This window comes from Lagopus muta, chromosome 2 (assembly GCF_023343835.1).
Source record: "Lagopus muta isolate bLagMut1 chromosome 2, bLagMut1 primary, whole genome shotgun sequence".
Taxonomy (NCBI): domain Eukaryota; kingdom Metazoa; phylum Chordata; class Aves; order Galliformes; family Phasianidae; genus Lagopus; species Lagopus muta.
This window is the reverse complement of record NC_064434.1, coordinates 15961693-15974472: the sequence shown is the minus strand read 5'-3', so window position 1 is coordinate 15974472 and position 12780 is coordinate 15961693.

The following is a 12780-nucleotide window of genomic DNA, read 5'->3' as shown; positions in this document are numbered from 1 at the left end:
TTAAAAATATATTTTTATCTCCCTCTTATACTCATTCAATGATAGATTTGCAGTATTTATGTTTGGTGTGTTTCATTTCACAGAATCACAGAATCACAGAATCACGGAATTGTAGGGGTTGGAAGGGACCTCCAGAGATCATCGAGTCCAACCCCCCTGCCAAAGCAGGTTCCCTACACCAGGTAGCACAGGTAGGCATCCAGGCAGGTCTTGAACGTCTCCAGAGAAGGAGACTCCACCTGCTCCCCTGGGCGGCCTGTTCCAGTGCTCCGTCACCTCACTGTAAAGAAGTTCTTGTGCACATTTGTGCAGAACTTCCTATGCTGCAGTTTCCGGCCGTTTCCCCTTGTCCTGTCTCCACTCACCACTGAAAAGAGTCCGGCCTCGCCATTCAGCCCCCCACACCTTAGATATTTATAGACCTGGATCAGGTCTCCTCTCAGTCTTCCTTTCTCAAGGCTGAACAGACCCAGTTCACTCAGCCTTTCCTCAAAGGAGAGATGCTCCAGGCCCCTCACCATTTTTGTAGCCCTCCGCTGGACTCTTTCCTAGAGATCCCTGTCTTTTTTGTACTGGGGAGCCCAGAACTGGACGCAGTACTCCAGATGAGGTCTTACCAGGGCAGAGTAGAGGGGGAGGATCACCTCCCTTGACCTGCTGGCCACGCTCTTTTTAATGCACCCCAGGATGCCATTGGCCCTCTTGGCCACAAGGGCACACTGCTGGCTCATGGCCAGCCTGTCATCCACCAGGACGCCCAGGTCCCTCTCTGCAGAGCTCCTCTCCAGCAGCTCATCCCCCAAGCTGTACTGGCGCGTGCAATTATTCCTCCCCAGATGCAAGACTCTACACTTGCTTCTGTTAAACCTCATCCAGATTTTTTCTGCCCTCTACTCTATAGAGTCATTCATTTATTCATTTCACAGTACTGGGCGGCAGAGTTCAAAGCTGAGCTTCTCTCCCTGATTTGCTCACTTTTTTTTTGTCTCACCTAAGCTGGATGGCTACAGATCAGATGAATAGACAACTAAGTTACATTATAGTCAGTGGAAAGAAATAGTACCTCTGCAGTGGATTGTCATGGTTTTTCCATATGTATTCCATATTATATTATTTCAGAGTGCAGTGAGGTTTAGACTTGTCTCTAAGTTAGGTGTCTGAAAAAGATGAGATGGGTTGAACTGCTCTTTGCTCACTCAGTCCACTGTTGCTGAAGAAACCTGGGGCTGGTTTTCCAGTAGACTAAACCAGACTGACTGCAAACATGAATTGATAGAGCTATTTACTATGTAGATTGGCTCCCATTCTGGCTTCTGAACTGGCAGGATGTACTTGCTGTTTTCAAGTATTACTTCTTTGGGATAATGATTATAATTATAAAAAGTCTAGAATGCTTCTAGGGAAATGAAAAGAACTTGCATACACTATTTCAGCAATTGAATTCCTGAGAAAAGCACCCAATACTGGAGAAAATAGAAACAAAGTTGATACAGACATGCATGAAATTACAAAGTGAATTTGATTAAGAGTAAAAATGGCAAGTGTTTTGTGTCTTATATTCTGAACACTGATTAGAAACAGTTGGCTGAGCTTTCTTGTGTTAACTCACCTAAAACACAAGGAGCCATTTTTCCAACTATTCTATTTATTGTTGCCTATAACATCAGATATACAGGCATGCTTCTTTCCAGTCCACCATTTCCTTTGTTCAGAGGGAGGTCACACATAAATGTCAATTTCAGGATATTTACAGCTTAAATCCTGATCACTTTAGGTAATAGTCCTTTCCACTCTCTTCTAGTTCCTGCGTCTCTTCCAGCTTAACCACAGAACATACATGCCAGAAGCCGTATTCCTTCACTTTGACTATTCACAACTAGTGTATCTGCAGTACTGTATTCAGGCCTGGAGCTCCCAGTACAAGAAAAAGCTCTTGGAATGAGTACAGAGGAGGACCGCTAAGATGATCAGAGGACTGGAGCACCTCTCCTATGGAGAAAGGTTGAGGGAATTGGGATTGTTTAGGTTGGAGAAGAGAAGGCTCTGGGGAAACCTCAGGCCTTCCAATACTTGAAGGGAGCGTATAAATAGGAGGGGGAATGGCTGTTCACGAGGGTGGATAGTGATAGGACAAGAGGGAATGGTCTTAAACTTAGACAGGGAAGGTTTAGGTTGGATATTAGGAGGAAGTTTTTCTCTCAGAGGGTGGTGATACATTGGAACAGGTTGCCCAAGGATGTTGTGGATGCCCCATCCCAGGAGGCATTCAAAGCCAGGCTGGATGTGGCCCTGGGCAGCCTGGTCTGGTGGCTAGCAACCCTGCACATAGCAGAGGAGTTGAAACTAGATGATCACTGGGGTCCTTTTCAACCCAGGCCATTCTATGACTCTATTCTTTCATCGCTTCTAACTCATCTACATTTTATGGATAAACTAAAGATTCTCTCAAAATTTGTTCAACAGGACTCTGCAGTCATTTACTATTGGAGATATATCTATTCACATCATGAAGTTGCTATCTGTGAACAGAAATAGCCTTGCTTAACAAATGAAATAGGCTTTTTTGCACCTCTAAAGTCCCAGTGGAAAAGCAGTGAGAATTAAAGGATACAAAGCCCTTCTGCACCCCTCTCCTCTGCATTTACCTGGGCTATATGGATGCCCTAAGGAAAAGCAGAGTAAGGTGGATGGCAGAGACTCTGTCAGAAAGGCTGTCAGTGCCTGTTTTATAACCTTTGCCAGGGGCTCTGCTTTATGGAGGCTCTGAGAAAAGACAGTGAGAGAACAAGGCATCTGGCTTCAAGTAGTCTCAGCAAAATGTTGGGAGGGAAGAGTGCTCAGGAAACAAAAAATATACTGAGAAAAGGGTGTTGAGGTAAGAAGGTGACAAGGGAAGACTTTATTTCAAAAGCTCATGTCAAATCTGCAGTAAAGGAAAGTTTATTTGTTCAAAAAGTAAGATCTGATTCTGATACATTCAATAACCTTTTTGCCTTTCTGATAACCAAAGCATTCCAGCTGTACCATGTTAACTAGACTTGAGGCAGAATGAAATGTTTCTGACTGGAGACAAGACTTGCTGTCTTTGCACTTACTGGTTGCTGAAGGAACGATTTTTATGAAGGGAAAGAAAAGCAGGCAATGCTGTTTGCCAAGACTGACTTATTTGGGAAGTCAATAGCCTACGTCTCTATTCTCTTTGTTTTCTTATCATTTTAGTGGAATGAAATAGTCTCTCAAAAGCCTACCATACCATGATATTTCCAGATTCACTGGACCCTCCCTAAGACTACGTATTCACACTGCCCCAAAATAAATTCTTCCTGCTCTCACTTTATGTAGATCAAAGTGCAGATAACATTCTTCAAGACATATTGGCAAGTGTACTGTATTATTCCTTAGTCCCTTTGGGCTAGCCATGAGCTGGGCAATTATAGTGCAGAATCACAGAATCACAGAATTGTAGGGGTTGGAAGGGACCTCCAGAGATCATCGAGTCCAACCCACCTGCCAAAGCAGGTTCCCTACATCAGGTGTACAATATTTGCACTGAGGACCAGTAGTCAGGCTCAATAGTACTCATGAAAACTTTACACAGACTGACCTCACAATCTATTGCACTTGTGTGGTGGGCCCCAGCTGGACCTGAACTCTTCCCTAATTCCAAAGAAGTGGAACATTAATGTATTTTCCTATGAGGTGAAAAGCAAGGAGGCAGCTGCACTTTCATTTTTTCCTGCCTGTTTCTAATGTAAGATAGCAGCAGAATTTACTCGTGGAGGAATGGCAGAGAAAGAGGTGACTCATAATTTAATCTCTCCTGGGATAGGAGGTAAGGTGTTATTCTTCAGGTTGCCACAAATGCAGTAATCCAGTTTCCAACCTTCTTACATACATTTTATTGAGCAGAATGAAAAAAAAAAAAAAAAAAGAAAAGAAATCTCAATTGTTGCAAATGAGTAAAACAGGATAGAAATGAGTAAAACAGGATAGAAAGTCTGACTGGGCACATTCCAAAATAATGTTTCACATCTGATTGTATACGTTATTGCTTAATCTTGTGAAAGAAAAGAAAAGGAAAAAAAAAAAAAAAAAAGGAGAGAGAGAAAGAGAATAGGAAACAGAAAAACAGAAAGGAGCCATGGGAAACAGATGAAAGATGACATTCAGAAAATGGCATGAAAAACTGAAGAAATGCTACACAAAGCCAGGAAATTGCTATTCTGCAGCAGTGGTAACTATCTGTGACCATCTCCAGCACTGTTTCACCACATCCATCAGTGAAGAACGCGCAGATGTCACCATGCTAAATTGCTAAATTCACAATCTGAATAAAGTTCCACAGTGAGGAATAGAAAGTCTTCGATTTACTCCACTGGGCTTTGGATTGGGCTCTTTCCATATCCTGGCTCCTTTTGGCTCAGGCCCTTGAAACTGTTCTTTTCAATAACAACACTTTCCACTTCTAGAGTGACTTCCATCCAAAGAACATCCTGAAATTCAGAATACTTTCTTTGATGAGTTCTATTAACACCAAGCAAGTTAAAAAACACTTCTCCTTGACATACAGATCTTCTTACCTTCTTCTCTCACAGTTCAGAGTTAGCTGAAATTAGTCATTAATTTTGAATAAGAAATTTTAATATGTTTAAATATGTACCCTTCCTGCCTCAGAGCAACATACTTCTTATGAAATGAATATTATAAAATCAAACAACCTAAGAAGTTATTCAGGTTTTGAAATATGAAGTTAGAGAGATCATTCTTCAATTTTATATTTTGCTTATGAATTTTCCTTTTGCTATATTTATCACAGTCATCTTCTATCAGTAATTATGGTCTGAAATGCTATTTCTATTACTGCCTCAGACACATAATATCACAAAATAATGCTTGAAAAATACGGTTATCTAATTCTAATTCCTGAAATCTCTTTTTTTTTCTCTCTCTCTCTCTTTTTTTTTTTTTTATTAGTATGTCTTGTTTATGTAACAATGAAAGTGTTTGATCCTTTAAGACAGGACTGCACACTATGAAAAACAGAAGTAAAAAATTTTTTAAAATCTCCCTTGAGCACAAGAAGTAGTTTGGAAGTTGTTCTGCTGCATATTTTAAGAATGGAAAAACTGTGCAGAGCAGTATGATAGTGGATTCTTCTGGGAGATCTGTCTTGGGTTATAAATGAATAGAAATTTTATTTTGAATAGGAAACCACTGACTTGTAGACGATAAAGATAAAATATTTCTGCAGAAATATAGATGGCAATGAGAACACAAGACAGGTGTGGGGTGTGTGTGTGTGTGCAGGTTGCGTTCCCCTCCCTTGGAAGAGATTTTCAAATCCCAAGAGACCAATAAAAGCAAACAATAGTACTGCTATTTCAACAAAAAAGAAATGAGAAAAAGGCAGCTCCAGCAGGAGCAGCTTGATGCAAGAAAAGGGATTTTATCTCCCCTTCCATCCCGATCATAGCCAAGCATCACGATGAGGCTTTAGTTCCAGTGCAACAGTACACTTCATTTTTAAAGGCCAAAACGGATTCTGATGAGGCTGTCTTCATTCATTAAAAATAGCCTTGTGCTGAAGTGGAAAAAGGCTTATTCCAAAACTCACTGAAGTCAATAGGAGTCGACTTCAATTGCTTTTGGATCTAAGCCATGGTAATGACAGAGGCACCATGAGGTCATAGTTTAACAACTTTGTTCCTAAAGGACAAAGCCCAAAATGTTCCAATCCTTATGAACTCCTCGCTTAGTTGCAGGAGGCTTCAATGGACAGTTAGCATTATGGACTGAATCCACTATCCTTTCACTGAGAGGATGCTACCGAGTGCTCAAGTTAGAAAAGCTTGTGGTTAAGGGTGCCTTTAGAACAGGGCAGTCTCTCAGGGAGCTCTGAAGCTTTCTCCATAAATTACAACAGAGTATCTCAACTCCCTTCTTCAGCTGCCACCACAGATGGCCTGGATGGATTCAGTAACTGCATGTCACCATAGCTGTGATTGCAAAAATTGTCCTAAGGGCTTACATCAGTAGTTTAGCATTCAACCCTCTGCAATGGCTTTGTAGATTTTAAAAATTTCTTTCAATTTACAATAAATAAGTAAACATCATAACTCTATTGAATGCTATTTTTTTTTTCATATCTTGCATTTATGGAAGCCTTCTTTTATTTCGCTCTCTTGCCTTCCAGCCCTTTGTTCCAGCTGGACAGGAACAGTAGTACATCAAGTATTGCTGGCATCCTGCTGTCACATGCTGGCTGTGCAAGGGAAACTCATTGATAGGGTAACCCTGTGCTGGTAAGCTGTTACCTTCAATTTGCTCCCACAGCCATGTTGTAGGCTGTATGTTCTTCAAGACTGCTCTTAAGGGAATGCTTTTCTGGAGGACAGGATTTGTCATTATATTGGGCAGAAGTACCACTGAGCTCACATGACACAGTGCAGAGTGCAAGGTGCTCTCTGGTGACTCTCCTAGTAGGGCAGCCCTGATGTGTGAAAGGCTGTGATCAGGTTTTGGGTCAGGCAAAGTGCATGAATGAGGCTTCAGTTGAAAAAAAAAGAAGTAGAAATTTAGAATGCTTTGGATATGAAGGAATTTTAACGAATCTTAAAGATCATCTGCCTTCAAACCCTTGCCATCAGAAGTGACAACATTGCCCAGACCCCATCTAATCAGGCCTTGAACACCTCCAGGACTGGGGCATCCACAGCTTCTCTGGGCAACCTGTGCTTGTGCCTCACTAATCTCATTGTGAATAATTTCTTCCTTATACCTACTTTAAATCTAACCTTTTTTACTTTAAAACCACTGCTCCTTGTTCTATCACTATACTTCATAAAAACAGAGTCATGAGGTGGCTTGGACTGGAAGGGACATTAATAATCATCCAGTCCCAACTCTCTGTTATGGGCAGGATTGCCACCCACCAGGTTAGGCTACCCAGTATTCTATCCAAACTGGCTTTGAAAACCTCCAGGAATGGGTATCCACAGCTTCTCTTGGCAGCCTGTCCAGAGCCTTACCACTGTCTGAGAAAAAAATTTTCTTCTAATATCTAATTTAAATCTTCCTTCTTTTTGTTAATCATTCTCCCTTGTTCTGTCACTGTCAGACTCTTATATTTTTATCCACCCAGTAAAGAGTCTTCCAACTTTTCTGTAGACAGTCTTCAGGTACTGGAAGGCTTCTATAAGGTCTTCCACAGCCTTCTCTTCTCCAAGCTGTACAAGCCCAGCTCCCTCAACCTTTCCTCATAGGAGCAGTGTTCCAGACCTCTGATGATCTTTGTGGCCTCCTCTGGACTCCGTCCAACAACTCTATGTCTTTATTGTGCTGGAGACTTCAGGTCTCGATACAACACTCCAGATGGGGCCTCACGAGGGCAGAGTAGAAGGGGACAATCACCTCCTTTGATTTGCTAGCTAATCAGCTGATTTTGACCCACTCTGTACCAACATGCACTCTCATGCATGAACTATTTAAAGCCTGTACTTTTTCTCTATATCTTTGTTTGAAGTTTTGGTTACTTCAAGAAACTTAAAATGTGTGTTTAAGTATAAGGAAATGTATGATGAATTATTAGGAATTAAACCGCTACTAACAAATGGCTTCCATCTGAATCTCTGAGAGGAAATACTGCAGAGGGTCTTTTCCTTCAGAAACAGTTGAAAAATTGAAAGAAGTAAAATTAAAAAAGAGCACGATGTTGTGGCACTGGGCTGGATTTGCCTGAGCAAAACAGTCCCATAAAATTAACAGTATAGTTCCATAGGGTTGTGGCTTAGACAATTTAGCTGAAATACCATCATCATCATAAATATCTTAAATAAAAGTTTCTAAAGTGTCAGGTTTTGACAAATGTTAGCATCTTATAGAAAGAGATGCAAAATCAGTCTAGGTATATTCCTAGGAAAAAGAAGCATGAGCCTTCATATGATCAGAAATTATAATTTCAGAATTTTGACAGCAACAACAAAGGACCCCAAAACTTAATTTTATCCTTTCTCCAGCATAATTATTTATATATATATAGAATCTATTGATACAACCCTCTATCTTTTTTTTTTTTTTTTTTTTTTTTTTAACTCTGGTATTTCTGATGAGTTCTGCAATTAAGATTCTTGTCCTTGACCGAGTCTTATATCTGTAAGTATATTACACAATATGATTAAAAAGGTAGTCTGACAATTAATATTAGCTAAATAAATCACACAGATTTTATTTTCCATTTATGAAGTGATTCTTTCATGGACAGTAAAGTTCTTGTCCATACTCACTGAATAAGCAGTATTTTTAGTCTATTATCTCCCATCATTATTGTAATGTTACTCAATAAAACTAAATGCTTTATTTGTTCAGCGGGGTGACAGTGTATTTCCTTAACAACACAACATCATTGTGCGCTTTAGGAAACAGCTGCACAAGCCAGTAAAGTGATGACACATACTTGGAATTTTCTCCATCTCTCAACCACATTTTGATGAATATCCCATGAAATGAATAAAAGCTATCTGCTGTAAATGTCAGGCAGGTGCTATGCAGCTGCACACCAAACACGGAAAGACTATTTCATGAGACTATTTCTGCTGTATCTATCACTTCATCTCTCCATCTCTGCCCTCTGTCTACCCATCTACATCTTTTCTGTCCAATATCTCTAAATCTCATCTCTAAATCTATTTCAGTCTAATTGTCCCTTTGATTCTACATTAACCTGGGTTTTATATTCTGCTATGACCATGTCATTCAAACTCTTTTCTTAGGATATTAAATATGCCTTGTTTTTTTTTAATATAAATTTGGTATTCATTGAAATGCTTTATTAGGGTACGTTCAAGAAAGTCAGATCACCTTTAGGCAACATTTAATTAAGCTACTCATCAAAGTGGGAATTAGTTCTGAATTTTGAATATCTTACTTTAATAATTGGCACAATATTTGTAGTGCAAAGAATTTTAAAAGAGAGATTTACCTTCACGTTCCACTGAATAGAGGGAAAGAAGAATCTTAATATCATCTTTCCTATAGCTTACTGCCAAGATCAGTGTATTGGGCTCGGCAGGCTGCCAACCAGTATGTGCTTGCTTCACTGAACCTTGACACAAGGTACGGCAATCTCTGTGTTTCCTGAAGAGCTGATAAAATGAAGGCAGTGTTGGTATGTGCTGTCCCTGTGGCTGTGCTTGGCAGGGGCTGATGATCATTTTTGGGTGGCGAGACTTGATGTCTGTAAGCATATTCGTCTCCATTGTTTGTGGAATACAAAATGTGCTTGAAATGAACTTTATCTACCTAGTGTCTTCCCACAACCCATGGACTTGTCTGCTACCCCTAATATATACCTATATGAATATCAGTGTATGTGTATGTATTTATATTATTTATATGTATCTGTGCATGCTTATATAATTATTTATGTATTTATATATATATATGCATTTGTTCTATATAATCTAGTAAATAATAAGCATGGTTCTGTGTACGTTCAGGAGAACCTCTGATACTGCACATAAATCTGCACTGTCAGCTTCTACCCATGTGGCTGCAGAACTGGGAGGAGTAGCTAGTCTGCCAGATGCTTGAGCTGCAGTTCAGAGGGACCTTGGTTAGCCGGAGAAATGCTCCAATTTATGAAGTTCAGCAAATGGAAATACCAAGACCTGCATCTGGGGGGAGTGACCCAGCAGTGCACACTGGAGACCAGCTGGCTGGAAGGCAGCTTTGGAGAGAAAACTCTGTGAGTTCTGTCAGGCATCAAGTTGACTATAAGCCAGCAAAGGGCCTTCACAGCAAAGTTCAAAAATGTCTTGGCTTGCAACAGGGCTGCAATGCCAGCAGGTCAAGGGAGGTGATCCTTCCTCTCTATTCAGCCCTGATGAGGCACATTTGGATTGCTGGATCCATTTCTGGGCTCCCCAATACAAGAGAGACATGAACATATTGGAGCAGATCCAGCAAAGGAGCACAAAGATGATGAAGAGAGTGGTGCATCTGACTTCTGAGGAAAGGCTGATTCATCCTGGAGAAAAAAAAAAAAAGGCTCAAGGGAAATCATGTCAATGTGTGTAAATACATAACAAGGATCTGGAGACAGTCTTTTCTCAGTTGTATTCTGTGGTAGGACTAGGGGCAATGAGCACAAACTGAAATAATTCTGCTTCAATGTCAGAACAGTTTTTTTTTAATTTTTTTTTTTATGGTGAGGGCAGTTGAACACCAAACCAGATTGCAGTATTACAATGTCTCCATCCTTGGAAATATTTAAAACCTGACACAATCCACAGGACACAATCCTGTGGTTCTGTGAACAAATGTTCCCAGCATTTCTTATTTGTTCAGCATTTTGGCTTAATTTTGGATCTATCAATCACACTAGAAACTTGGAAACAGGCAAACAGATTTGCCTTAAATGCACTCAACAGACTAATAGAACTGATTTTGACCATTCAGTGTCTTAGAGACTCATGGATCAGCCTCCTTGCTGCTCCACGCTATCTGAATTTCTCCACTAGTACTCATCCTTCCCAGTTTTTGGTTTAGAGATTTTTATCAAGCAGTTGTATTACAGAGATTGTATCATCCTCACACTGTTTTGCAACAACACTGAGATAGTGGGAAAAAAAATAATACAAAAATAGACTATTTATTTCAGGCCTTCTTCCTTTGCAAAGTGACATGGTTTTATTCAGTCACTCAAATTAATCCACAGTATATTGTGATGACACTTGAAGTAAAAAAATTCTTCCTGCTAGAATCTTAATTGTCACTCTGAGTTTGGCCTTACTGCCATTGATTATTTGCACTGAAAAACGTTGCCAGGAAGAATAGCAGTTCAGGTTTGCCCCATAAGGTCTGACAGAATTTTCCAATTTTTCACAGTAAATTTCTAAGTTCAACTACCTATAGTTTTGCTGAAGACTTATTTAAATTTTCACTTTCCATCCTCAGCTAGTATATAAATGTAAGGAGACTAGGGCAGTTAGCTGTCAGAAATAATTCCAATATAATAGTAGATTCTATAGATACAAAAATTAATCCTTGGTGTTTCTCCTGATAACTTTTTTTTTTTTTTTTTTAATAATTTCCTCTTCTTGGCATAAATAAATAAAAACATTGAAACTTTTTCTGAAATACTTATTCTTCCCAATATGCATTAAAAATGCTAAAATTGCTAAAATTGCTAAAAATGCTAAAATTGTGTATTTTAAAAATACAGGTAAGACAGTTGAGCAGTAATTAGAACTGAAACCTAATTTGTGTTTATTTCTTATCATAGAGTAAGGATACCAATTGCAGTTATTTGCTTTTCATCTGAAACAAGAAATCAACTTTGTTTAAATAATGGAAGCAACATGATTATTTTTATCTATAGCATGTAAATGGCTGGTAAACACTTCATTTTTAGGAGCTTCTCATATACGTTTTTCACTATAATTTATGAGATAAAATCAACTAAACAGAGGTGAAAATAAATGTTTTCCTATTGCTTCTATTCCTCATTCTATCGCTTTGTTGTTATTATCATTGTGGGTTTTTTTGTTTTGTTTTGTTTTGTTTTTGTTTTTTAATATACATGAAACTGAATATAGGTCTCTCCTTTTCTTCACCCAGAAGAAAAAGAATTTTACTAATGTGCAAAGATTTCCAGCAGAAGTGCTCATGGACAAACTTTTACTCATCTCCTGCAGATGAAAGACTGTTCGACCTAACAGATAGGAATTTATGTCTTATTCAATCCTGAAATATATTGAATTCATACAGTATTCCTGAATATGTGTCCGTCAGCAGCACAACTTGTCTTCCAAACTCTACACTGGTTTCAAAGCCTTTGAGATATTCTATAGACTGAACCAAGGAGAACTAAATTAACTCTTTAATTCTAGGCTCAGAGATAGCTCAGTTAAAACACACACTTTATAGTGAAGTGTCACTTCTACATGTGATGAAAGTTTCTCCAAGGAGAGGCACTTATATCCAATGTGGATTTTACTCACTTCCACACGAGACTGTAATCCCAGTGTCATTACTGTTCTCATACTCAGATTTCTCTGCATTTATCTTTCCCAAAATGGGCACCATTTCCAGCAACTGGCAAAAGTGGTTAAAATTGCTATTTATCATTTTTATTCCTATGAAAAAAAAAAACAAACAAACAGGACTCACTAAAGGCTGAGAGATCAAAGTAAATGCACAGGAAAGAGTCTAAAGAAATTAAAACAAATTATTTAAGGAAAAATCTCTACCTATATATCTACTTATCTATTTATTATATAACAGTCTTTTGCCTTAATTGGTCTACAAAGTTTTAGGATTCTATAATCATCACTGGAAAGATAATTTGATACTTTCCTCTCCTTACAGTATGTTAGTTTCAAGCAAATTTACACTGTTGTAACTTCAACTCATGAGGCTTTTTCTATCTCCAGTGTGTGTGAAGTAGAAACTGCACCAAATATTTCTTTTTATTTTTCAGAAAATTTTTCTATAATGGAAAGATGTTTTTAAGTCTTTCCTCCACTTCCTTTATTTGCACTTAAAGCAAAACAAAACATCCAATTTGCATTTCCTTCTAGATCATTATAACCAGCTTTCTGATTACACTTGCTGCTGACCACTAGACCCTCTCCAGAAGTGCAGTGCCTTTCAGGAGCACATGCAGAACTCATGTCTGCCTGAATTCACATTCTCTTCTAAGTGGAAGAAATTCCTGAACATCTTCTATACAGTCTATCTGTTTGCTATTGCCAATCTGATGTTAGCTGTTTTGTAATATAT